Source organism: Patagioenas fasciata, chromosome 1 (genome assembly GCF_037038585.1).
Source record: "Patagioenas fasciata isolate bPatFas1 chromosome 1, bPatFas1.hap1, whole genome shotgun sequence".
Taxonomy (NCBI): Eukaryota; Metazoa; Chordata; class Aves; order Columbiformes; family Columbidae; genus Patagioenas; species Patagioenas fasciata.
The window spans coordinates 110,025,187-110,037,903 of NC_092520.1; positions in this window are offsets into that span (position 1 = coordinate 110,025,187).

A 12,717-nucleotide genomic window follows, 5' to 3' on the forward strand; every position below is an offset into this window, starting at 1 on the left:
GGCAGGAATTTGCCTGTGAGACCACCATGGAGCTGCCACTTCATCCACCCTCCCACAGGACAGCTGGATTCACAGATTCCTCAGAGCCCAGGCAGTTTCTGAGTTATCATGTACCAGCTGTGCAGATCCAATCCACGATGCTGAAAAGGCCTCCTGTGTGCCAAAGATGAATGTCAGCTATTTGTAGCTTATGTTCATTTCTGTTGCAGGCAATGCTCACCTAAAACCAAGTAATGGCATGTTTACACCAGTTGGAAGTGTGTGTGATCCCAAGATGGATCTGGGGACAATGGTCACTAAGCTTACGCCATCTGAGGATGATGGTCACTATGCTGGGGTCGCAGAGGAAGCATCTCTGAACTGGTGCAAGGCTGTGGCCAGCCAGTTAAACCTGCCTTTCAGAAAGGTGACCTCATTCATGCTCTTCTGGACATTTCTGCAGCTATCAGCACTGCACACTAAGGTATTCACTACGGTCTGGTTTTCCTGAACAAAATACCAAAAAAAGTTACACAGGAAAACTGGACCACCACCCCTAGTTTGCTTGCTCTCTTGGAGCATCACAAGGACATATCAGCTTTTTATTCTTTTGTCAATATCTGGATCTAAACTGTAAGTTAAAATGGTTAGAAAACATTGACTCAAGTACCAATCTAATTGCGCAGTACAGATTTTATATCAGCACTGTCACACACACAGCACACATCTCTCCTTTTCCTTCCCCTACAGCAGCAGTGCCTCTGGAGGGATTGAGTTCACAGAAGATAATCAGCTGGATTACACAAATGGGCAAAACTGAAGTGATGCTGCTCACTCAAATGCTTATAGTCATCTGGGCATGAACCTTGCCTAGTTTAATAAATACCAATTGGTATCCCATGCAGCAACACGCCTTTGAAGGTCTGTGTCCAAATACACTGTATATTTTGCTATCTATGTGGCCTTCATGTGCCACAAAAGTTCATTCCACCTGATGTTCACACCACATAACAAGTGCTATGCAGAGATCTCCAAGCTCACCGCAGCTGGGCAGTTCCCATGGTGTTGCATTGCTCTGTGCATGCGTATCAGCTTGGACATTGAGGCAATACAGCTGGAAACTGCCAGGCAGGTTTCTGTAGCTCAGCCCAGCAGTGCAACACAGCTGTGCTGCTTCTGATACCATCCGCCTCCATGCTGAAGCAGTCCAAGTGCCTCTGTGCTCTGCTTGCCAGTCCTCCACTTTTCAAGGTCACTTATTTAGTATTTGAAGAAGTATTCACAGTTATTTTGCCTTCTATTACTGTGATGTCAAATGTGGAAAAAAGCCAACCAAACACCCCAAACAGTCAGAAGAGAATCTGAAAACATTGCTTTTTGACCAAGAACAATTTAAAGCATGCAAGCCCTGTGAAATGTCTGCAGTGGTCATTTTAGCGTTATGTTCCTTTCTAAAGTCCTTTACATTTCTGAACAAAAGAGCCTTTTTGCTAGCAACCTCCATTGCAAACTGCAGTGCAAGTAGGGACATGACCTTTACAAAAGATAAACACAAGTGGAGCAAGAACTGCCAAGTAATCTGACAGTGTTAATACCTCCCTATGAAAAACAAAAATACCAGTTATCTTAATTTACAGCATTGAAGATCAAAAGATGTACCCACACTTAGATTATTCAAGTGTAGAAATTATGGAGCTTTCCCTTAAGCTGTGCTGCTACCTCCTTTCCCTTGCTGTAAGGAAGATTTGTTGAGGACAGCTAGGCTTCTCTTGCAGAAAATGAGTGCTTTTAGCAAGTGAAGGTTGAGTTTAAATCTCACACCCCTGCACACAGAGACTAATATTTCACTTCAGATGTGACCTCATGAATGAGGGCACTAGAAGCATGCTAGCCATCTGTGTTAGAACACTACTGTATTTGATGAGAGTCCAGTTTCTCCACACCTGAGTATGTTTTAAAGGCACACAAGTCAAAGGAAGATGTCGTTGTTGCAAACAGTAGGAAACATCACTATCACATCATCATCACATCTGCTTTGGTATAAACAGTGTGGTTTCCTCTGGGTCCACAGCAGCTGAAAGATCTGCTCTCTAATATCAACTGCTTTAGAGTTTAATACTCTTCTTTCTAATAAAGAAGTGGACAGTGATTTCAGTGGGGAGCATAATGAATTTCACTCTTTTTCTGGGTAAAGTATTTGTCTCACACTTTCAATGTTCACACCACAGGATAAACAGAGGCTTTAAATCAATTAGTGCATGTTTGTAAAGTTCCTTACGATTTAAAAAGCTAAGTGCAAGCTATTATTACCTTCTTGTTATAATTTTGCCATCATTAATCATTCTGCTTTTTAGGGGGAGGACAGCTGACAAACTCCTTAAAATTTGATTCATTTGTTTTAATCAGAATTATTACACAAACCTTTCATGGAGTGAATACTTTAAATACTGCCAAAACCTAATTGTTACTTTGTGCATATTACTGTTTCTTTTTGACCCAGTTGGTTAATGAAGCTATGGGGTCTTCTAGGTTATTTCTCTTGGGTAAAGATGTGGATGGTAGAGTCAAGTTCCCTAGAAGCAGTGTGTGCAACCCAGTATTTTCCTGCACACTAGGGCAGTCCAACAGAAGGTGCCAATTTCTTCGCTCACAGCTACAAACTGCTTTTGGTCAAAGCTCAACAGGGAAAACTCTTGGTGCACTTTTCCTGCGCAGTGCTGCCCATGCTATTTCACAGTGGGCTCAGTGCCTTCTTGATCTCTTTCCGCACTTCCCTGGTGTTCCTCTTCTCCTTATTGAGATGCCAGGCTATTACCATGCACTGTCTTCTATCGTGTTATTTCCTACTGCACACTGTTCCTTTGTGTAATTTTGTTCAGGCTGCTTTTCATCTGGTGCCCATACTTGGGTTATATTACATCTAACATAAGTAGGGCAAGAGCAGAGACCAATTGCTGAGATGAATAGAAAGCAGACAGTCAGGTCTCAAATGGGACAGTAAAAAAGAATTTTCTTAAGAACCTAGATGGGACTGAATGACATGTATTGCTCAAATATTCTGGATTAACAGCAAGAATGTAAGATCGGTCCCTCTCTTAATGAACAGAATAGAAAGGCAAAGACTTGTTTACAAGCCATTTTAATTTCTGAATTCTGATTTTTTTTTTTGTTTAAGTGTTTTGTTTTCATAGATTTAGCTTTCACATCTGACTTTTTTGCCCTGGAATTTCTTGCTTTAGGGAAAAGACTCAAGCAGATCCCCATCAAGGCTCTGGGAAGCCTCACCACAGGTCAGTATTTATAGTGTGGTCTGGGGATGAATTTTGCAAGAAATTTGTATTCAGAAAAATTGAGCAGGCACGGCACAAGACTTGGCCAGGATATAATAACTTTTCACTGTAATTATCTTAATGCCTATGCTCAACTGTCTCAGATGACTGGCTCTGAAAGGACTTCATGAAAGAATGAAACTGCCTTTTCTGGCAAAGCAGGATCCAAACAGGAGGTGAGGAAAAGGTAGGAGTATTTGCTGTGGGAGAAAAATGGATGTTCTTGTCCTCTTTGCAGAATTCATCTGAAAGCCTACTGTCACCCTGCCAGCTTGTCTGTCATCTGTCACACATCCAATTTGCCTGTCAGCAAGACAGGAGGAAATTGCTTTGGATGAAAGTTATTGACTGTGTCTTGAGAAATCTGAATTCAATCTGCAGCTCTGTCCCAGGGTCTCAGGATGATACTGTGATAATCTTAAGGGCTAAGCATAGCTTCTGTAAAGGCATCCCAGGCTAAACTCTGCCTGCCCACTTGCTGAAGGGAAAGAAAACTTCACCAATGCTTTTGCTGGTGCTTTTCTCTGCTGTCACTTCAGAGGACACTGGTACATGCTGTGCTTATGTCCTAACAAACGCAGCCAAGTCCAGTCTCCATAGGGGACTTCAGGTGTTTCTGTATCGTAAATAATTATTTCACTACACCTACAGAAATATATATTTTCCCTCCATTTTACGTGTGACTGCAGAGAGGGTATCTGCAACCTGGCAGGCTTGGCAGCATTGTCTAACAGTGCCAAAGACTTTTGATATTTGTTGCCTGTGACCCAATATCCAGAGAAGCAGCATGTTCCATCTCTTGGCAGGGTATCTTTTGTCCTGGGGTGTAGTTAGCCCAAAAGGCGTAAACAGAGATTTAAACCAAAAAGAACCCAAAACCTATGAAAGCATTAGCTGAGTCTTAAATAACTACTGCAGGGATCAGCAAACACTGACTACATTCACAGTCCTGAAGATAAAGTCATGTGGGCCAATTATCCCGAAGCTCTGTGAGCCACGGTATTTGTGCAGGGATGAGATAAAACAGTGGCAAGCTTGAATGTAAATTACAGCTTCAACCTTCACAGCACTCAGGACAAAAGCAGACATCAACATAAAGTTGATTGTGGCTGGAAAGAGGCAGATTTCTTTCTCCACTTTTTCAAACTTATAAAAAAGTCCCGTTGTTCAACTAGTAGGACAGAGGCATCCTAGCGTCATTCTACTTTGCACTAGATTTAACTTGGTGTTATCAAATGGCATGCAGGATATACTTCTGGCAGTGCATGTCACTCCTGAGCATCTTCCCTTCACATTTCCCACCTCCACTTCTTCATGTTCAAAATAATAACTTTCTGATCCACTGTTATTTTATTCCAATCTCCTAAAATCATATTGGCAGACTAGATTGATCTGTCTGTCTGTTTTTCTTAGTCTCAGAAAACTTTGTTTCTTAACACATAACAGAAAAAATTGAAGAGTTCTGAAAATACATTCCATCAGCTTTTTTCTGGTTTCAGTTATGACATTCTCATTCCAGTGGCTTTCTTGGCTGTAGATGGTTCTTGCTGGATGTGCAGAAGCATGCTATGTAATTTTAAGGGTAAGTAGCACCTTTAGATCCCTACTTACTTTTGAATTAGCCAAAAGAGAAATCTTTGAGATATTTTAGCTGTTTTCTGGGAATTCTTGACGGTATCTGAGTGACAAGGTACTGCCATGTACAAAGCATGCAAATCCTGGATCCCAGGTCTGGTGAAAGCTGAGGCTATGGAGATGGAGAAGACTCTGCAAGGGGCAGAAAAGAGCATTTTAACATTTTCTTCTTCATCTTTCGTGAACTGCCTGGGCCCTTCTTGGAGACAGCTGATGCAAACCTCCTTCAATATAAGCACTGATCACAGTGCCAGTCTAACTATTGTGTTGTATGTTGTGTCTATATGCTTGTATAACACTTGCCACAATCATATAAAAATATTTCATGGGTAAATTAGGTTTGTAATGTTACCTGTTGGATATCAAGATCTTTCAATGCTTTGCTGGAGAAGCAGGTATTACTTGGTACAATCATTGTTCTCTCTTTTCCTTTCTGCTGTATTAGCCTACAGCAATCTGTATATCTTCCTAAACAGAAGGGCTTTGCAAGATGTTCTGAAAAGAGACTAACCCAGAGCCTGGTAATCTCCTCTGAAAGTTTAGCTTATAGCTCAAGAGCAGTGTCTATAACTCTGATTCCTTGTGCTGGGCTCCAGGAACTGCCCTGGTAAAGTCATGAATGAGTCATGAATGATGATGAGACCAGTAATATGACTTTACCCAGAGTCTTGAAACTGGAACTGAGATTTTGAAATGACTGAGAAAATGGATGGGAAAAATTAAGCACAAGAGTAATCTAGGGGATCGTGTCCCAGAGAAAGTGAACTTCTGCATTCTCCATGTATTGCAACAGTCACCCATGACTGAACTTTCTGCCTGTGTATGCAGTAACCTTACTATGTAACACACCTTATCTTACTAGCATGAAATTAATTAACGCTTTGAAAAGCCTAATGAATTAAAACCTTGTTGGGTACACAAAGGAAAGAGAGATTTACACTTGATGCAGACAGTGTTGGGTTTTCTTCTGATTAGGAGACAGAGCAGTAAGTTTCACAACGTGTTCATTTGTTACAGCTGGAATGTGTTTTGACTAAGTGGAAAGAAAAGTTGCTTTAATTCTTGAAATGGGTAAGACATTTAATGAGACAAGTTGTTTTTATCTTAAAATATTTGATATATGTGTAAGATATGCCATCATGAGGTAAATGCAAATGAAATTAAACCAAAACAACACAGGACACTAAGTTTATTGCTGAGTGATATATATCATCTCTAGCTAATTAATAAAAATGCAAATGAGGCAGGCTGAGGATAAAGAATGTGTCAAAGAATGGCTTTCTGGAATGACTCCTCAAGATGATGTCGTCATGGCTACCATTTATCTTGTTTCTACCACACTGAAGGTCCAAGTATGGAGAGGCTTGTTTGGTTTGGTAGTTATCTTGGATTTTAATAGTAAAGATGGTTATTCCAGACTTTGTTTGACTATTTAGAGAAGCAAATCTCGTAAAAGCTACAAAATTCATATATTAGAAACTTCACTAAACAACAGGATTAATACATGAGAACCTCGAAGAACATAAAGCAAATATGGGGAAAAATGTTGGAAGGAAGTATAGTTTACGTCTGACTCGTAAGTTAAATGCGGAGTTCATAATCTAGAGAAGAGAGCAGCAAGTGGAACTTTCTTCCTGTGGGAGAAAAAGACAGTGTCTCTAAGTATTTCTCCCTGCTTATCAGATTTATCCCAGTCCTGCTTGGACTGAGGGAGATGTCTACATCTCAGTGCCAGTTTTTCCTTAGAACAACTTTGCATAGTAACATACTAAAACAGAAACAATGGTATCTGATGGTACCATCAACCTGTCACCAGCAGTAGAACTGACAAAGTCTCCTCTGCCATTTGAGCAGTCTCATATGGACACTAAGGTGCAAGGGGTCAAGGTGTAGAGTTTGGGTCCTGGATAGGTAGGCTCCCCAGATAGCTTCTCCTGCACAAGTCCCCAACCTGACATGCATAAGCACATAATAACTAACTAGATAATAACAGAGCCACATGCAAGGACTCAGCAGTGTTGGGTTTTTTTATATAGCAGGGATGTCTCCATGATGGGCTTGCCCAAGGAACATCCTGGTTGAGCCACTTGTTTATGGCCCTCCAATACTTCCATTCTGCTCTGCATCTTGCTCTTTCTCAGCACTGACCTGCCATTGATGGTGTGGGAAATGGCATGTGCGTGGAAACAACACAGCAGGGATGTTTCACTTGGGCTGCAGGAGCTCTAGACTCATCTGTCCCAGATCAACCCCTGCTCAATAGCTGAAGCTGTAGCACAGCAGTGGGAGAATCTCATTATATGAGAAAACAGAGCAAGTCACACATTTAACTGGCTCTCTTGGCTCTGGATACATCTTGCTTGAATTCCTGTTTGATTTGACTGCACAAAGGAGATTCCTAAAGCTGGAGTCTGTGCCTGCTGGACTTCCCTTTTCACTTTGCTTCCTATGACCTGACAATTCTTCGTTCTGGTCCCATCTCCTTTACACAGATGCCAAATATGTTTATTAAGAATAGTAGAATCAGAGAATCATAGAACAGTTTGGGTTGGAAGGGACCTTCAAAGGTCACCTAGTCCACTTGCCCTGCAATGAGCAGGGACATCTTCAACCAGATCAGGTTGCTCAGAGCCCCATCCAGCCTGGCCTGGAATGTCTCCAGGGATGGGGCATCTACCACCTCTCTGGGCAACCTGGGCCAGTGTCTCACAACCCTCATTGTAAAAAATGTCTTCCTCATGTCTGGCCTGAATCTCCCCTCCTTTAGTTTAAAACCATTACCCCTTGTCCTGTCGCAACAGCCCCTTCTAAAATTCCTATCCCCATCTTTCTTATAGGCCCCTTTTAAGTACTGAAAGGCCGCAATGAGGTCTCCCCGGAGCCTTCTCTTCTCCAAGCTGAATGACCCCAACTCTCTCAGCTTGTCCCCACAGCAGAGCTGTTCCAGCCCTCTGACCACTTTTGTGGCCTCCTCTGGCCCCTCTCCGGGTCCATGTCTTTCCTATACTGAGGGCTCCAGAGCTGGATGCAGGACTCCAGGTGGGGTCTCACCAGTGCGGAGTAGAGGGGCAGAATCACCATCCTCGACCCACTGGCCACGTTCTTTTTGTGCTGGACAAAACCAGTAGCAACTCCCAAACTCAGTAGTGTGATAAGGAGCTGAGAGAGGACAATGTGTACCTGTGAGCATAAAGAGAAGCAAGAAAAGCCAAGATGCTCCCCTGGTTAGAGCACTGAAAACACGCTACCTTTCTTCACAAACCCTACCAACTCCAGCCAGCTCAGAAGGAATTACTAGATCCATACTCAACATGCAGGTGCTTGAAATGAAGTCTGAGGAGCATGTGTGAATGTGGGCTGCCTGTACTCTGTGCCAAGGGGCTGCAGTGTTGCACGCTGCCTGTGCTTGCCCCAGACACAGGTAGGGACAAGGCACACCAGCCTTCTACCGCGTGTGCAAACCTCTTGGCAACACTTGTGCAAGGCATGTAGCTTCCCTAAATGCCCCATATAATCTGCCTCTCAACAGCTAGTGATTTCGTTCCTACTCAGTCATTTTTAAAGTGAATTTTCTCTCAGTTAAGGCATGTTCAGAGAGTCTGGGACAGGCTGGAACAGGTAACACCTTTGTTAACCTGTCTTAGTCCTAATACAGCAGGACAGGTTAGCAAAGGGACTACCTATGGCAGGGCTTCCTGATCCTTATGCAGCAAGACACATGGAGTGATTCCTCTTGATCTGTAGGATACACTCGTCCATTAATTAACAACTTTGTAGACTGTTGGACACATCAGATGGAGGCTGCTAGGATGAAAGGCAGGGACCCCCTGCACTTTCAATAGCACCTTTCATCCCCTTTTTTCTTTCTTTTTTTTTTTTTTTAAATTCCATCTCCTAAAATTCACGTTTGCAGGAACGTTTGAAGTAACATCTCTCTTCCGTTTGCCTTCTACAAGAAAGTGTGCAATTGTTTTCCTGGGATTAGACATCTGCAGAGCTCAACGACTTTGCAATTAAGCTTTTACAAAGCTTGTTTATTTGGTGAAAGAGCACAGCACTGTGAAACTGCCAGGGCTTGGTGGCCCTCTCCTGGCCACACTTGTGCCATGCACTTGTCCTCAGAAAAACCCCGCTGCAGCGCACGCTGCACACTGTGTCTTGCACCTTCCTTGCCAGGCTGCTGACAGCAGGCAGCAGCTATGAGTATACGTGCAAAATAAAGCAGGAAGTTTAATGTATTTACGTTGGATTAAACAGGATGCCTTCATAGTTTATGTACTGGCATTTTGCCAAGTGGGATGTTAGGTCATAGAATCAGTTTTGTTGGAAAAGATCATTGAGTCTAACTGATAACCTGACACTGCCAAGTCCACCAATCAACCATGTTCCTAAGAACCTCTTTTATGCATCTTTTAAACACCTCCAGTGATGGTGACTCCACCACTTCCCTGGGCAGCCTGTTCCAGTGTTTCACAACCCTGTGATGAAATTTTTCCTGCTATCCAATCTAAACCTCCCCTGGTGCAACTTGAGGCCATTTCCTCTCATCCTATCACTTGCTGCTCAGGAGAAGAGACCAACCCCCTCCATGCTACAACCTCATTTCAAGTAGTTGCAGAGAGCAATAAGGTCTCCCCTCAGCCTTCCTTTCTCCAGGCTGAACAGCCCCAGTTCCCTCAGCTGCTCCTCATCAGACCTGTGCTCCAGGCCCCTCACCAGCTTCATGGCCTTTCTTTGGGCATCATCTGCAACATGAGGCACAGTTCATCATAAATAAAGGTTTAGAAGTATGTTGATCATTCCAGGTGGGGTCCATCTCACCCAACTTTGGTCCCTCAGGTCTTCTGATATCTACACTAGGTTAGTATCTTTTATAGTCATTGGCGCGGCCTCTTTCAGGTGGCAACGAAATGCTTTCTAAGGGTGCCTATTTCTCTCCATTTCAAAGGCACGTGATCAGTGACATCCACCACCATACAGTGAGTTAGCTCTCCTTGTAAGAACCTGGTTGTCCCCTTATTTTCATTAGGGTAGAAAAGAGCTATTCCAGTGAAGTCCATCACATTGCGTTAGTGTGGAAAATGGTATAGATAAAAGTAAACTGGCCTCCAAATCTCTTTAAGGATAAAAAGGATTTTTACTTCTATGGGAATCTGTTCTCTTCCTTCCTCTCTCCCCTTTCTTCTCCTCCCATCCTTCCCCCATCTTTCTGAGTAGGAAACTGTTGAAAGCTTGTGAGACTCCTCCTTTGTCTGGGAGCATGACAAATTCTTCCTGCCTTGATTTTAAATATTTAAGACTAAAATATTTGAAATACAGTACACTGACAACATGTCTTTCACAAAGACTGATGAGTAACATAACAGGAAAAAAAAATCAAAATACTCATTAATGATACATTGCTGATGGAATTTACAGGTGACAGAAAAGACTGGGCAATGCTAAATAATGTAAAGTGTTAGGTCACTATTGCAATACAATCTGAACTGTTTGGTGAAGTTGTGAAATTCAAAGATTTATGTTTTTATAACACCATCTGTCATATGTGTGTGGAAACACAGGAATTCCCATATCATCCTGAGAAGCTGTGACTGTTTCTTGTGTATCTTTTTTAACCATCTGAACTTAAGTACCCAGTGCAACCACAGAGTCAAAAGCACCAGCATGGCCCCAGGAAAGACCTACCACCAGGTACAAGAAGACACCATTGCCCTCTCCTCAGCCTGAGTAGGGGCATATGTACAACTCCACTCCCAGTCCTGCTGCCCCTGGCTCCACAGGGTGCTGGAAAAACAAAGCAGGTGTTGAAGAGGGACAAAGAGGAAAATCAGAGATGTGGAAAATGTGCTTTCCTTGTGAAAAACTGAGGTATCAGCTTATATTGCTAATACAACAGAGGGTTTGAAGGATTTGAAAAAAAAAAATTCTAAGAACTCCCATGAGAACAAAACTTAATTAAAGAGCTTTCAGACCTGTAGGATATAATGAGCTACCATGACTGGAAGCAGAAGTTAAAAACATTCATGCTGAAATGAAAAGATAAATGACATGCCTGGAAAAAAGAGAAGAAGATACAAAGCCATAGAGTAACATCCTACAATGAGATTATTAAAGGCTTTTTGATACCTAAGATCAAGAAGCAGCCTTTTTTGAGCATGTCAAAAATATGTGTGATGCCAAGCTCTCATTAATTTGTCTCTGAACATATTACACTTGAAGTTCACTATGAATACATAATATAAATTGATAGCTGATCTACACCTTTGTTAGCATAGCAATTGCTTGGAAAGCCTAGCCCTGAAGGAGTTTTGTGACCATTAATAAGCTGAACGTATCACTCTCATTCGGAGGAAGGTGATTACTTCCTAAAGAGCAGGCTCACGGTCTGAAAAGACCGAGAGTATAAGCAGACCAGACTTGTCCCTGCTTGAGAGCCAGGCCTCTAATGCAGGTTTAAAACAAGATGTATGTGGTCCCTGTGAAAGGCAATTCCAGGCTGCCGTGGCAGCAGGCAGCACTGCTAGGCCGCAGGGCTGCCCCAGCCTGAGCCATCGCTTCTCCTCAGCTTCATCCCCACCACAGCTCTTGACTGTAACAGGGCAGTGCTGCGAGGAGCCACATCAGCTAACAGCATGCTAAAATGACTCTGTAGCACTCCGCAGCCTTGGAAAAGCAGTATTAGGTTGGCTGATGGTGTCTAGAGCCTGGTGCAGGAAGGCGCTTGCATGTCCAATGTAGAACAATATTCTGCTGCAAACATTTAATAGCGCTTAATCCTCCTAACAGACACTGTTATAACGAGCAACGCATTATAAAACATGGACATTTATTATAATGATTTTCTGGAAAGATTTGTTATTAGCTGTAGCATTCTTCTGAGATTACTGCTGTTATTGAAGGCTTCTTTACTTCATATTTACCTATGAAGGCAGGAAAGGGTCATGTAAACTATGAGATGATGAGATCTTTGCCTTGTGTTCTTTATGTGATGGCTTGCCCCAGACTGAATGAGTCTTACACAGGCAGAGCTGGCCAGCTGTTGACTTCTGTACCTTGTGCTGCTGGAGGAAAAGGCAATTCCTACACTTTCTGAATTTCTAAAGTCCTAAACCCTGAATTCAAAGAGGGACCTGGAGTTGCTTCCTACACGCTTCTCCCATCATCTGTTCAGTAAAACAAATCTCTGTTCCTCTCTGGGACAAAACACAAAGAGAGCAGTCAAATCCTCCAAGATTAGGTGGCTTTGCACTACGAGAACAAAGAAAGAAGTTTCCAAAATACGCAGTACCCTGTCTATAGTCAGAGGACTTCTGATCTGAAGGTCCAAGAAAAATGAAAAAAACCCCAAACGTTTTAGCTGCCAGAGTGATTTAAACATTTTAAAATTACATTTAGGTGTAGTTGAAAACAAAACTTTACTTTGAAATGAAAAACAATATTTTGTTTAAAAATGCTCTTAAAAAAAAAATGCTCTTTTCATTTTTTCAGTACTGTAAATGTTTCTATGAATTCAGCTAGAACTTGCAATAATTTCAGCAAATTCTCAAATGATGCTTTTTTATTTTTTTTTTTTCTTTTTGCAAACCTTGTGACTTCTTCTTATCTTTAAAGCAGGAGGTGGAATGGTTCTTCCTGGTGAGATCAAGAGAGAGAGGTTCTACTTCCCCTCTACTCTGCCCTGGTGAGACCCCATCTGGAATATTGTGTCCAGTTCTGGGCCCCTCAGTTCCAGAAGGACAGGGAACTGCTGGAGGGAGTCCAGCGCAGAGCAACA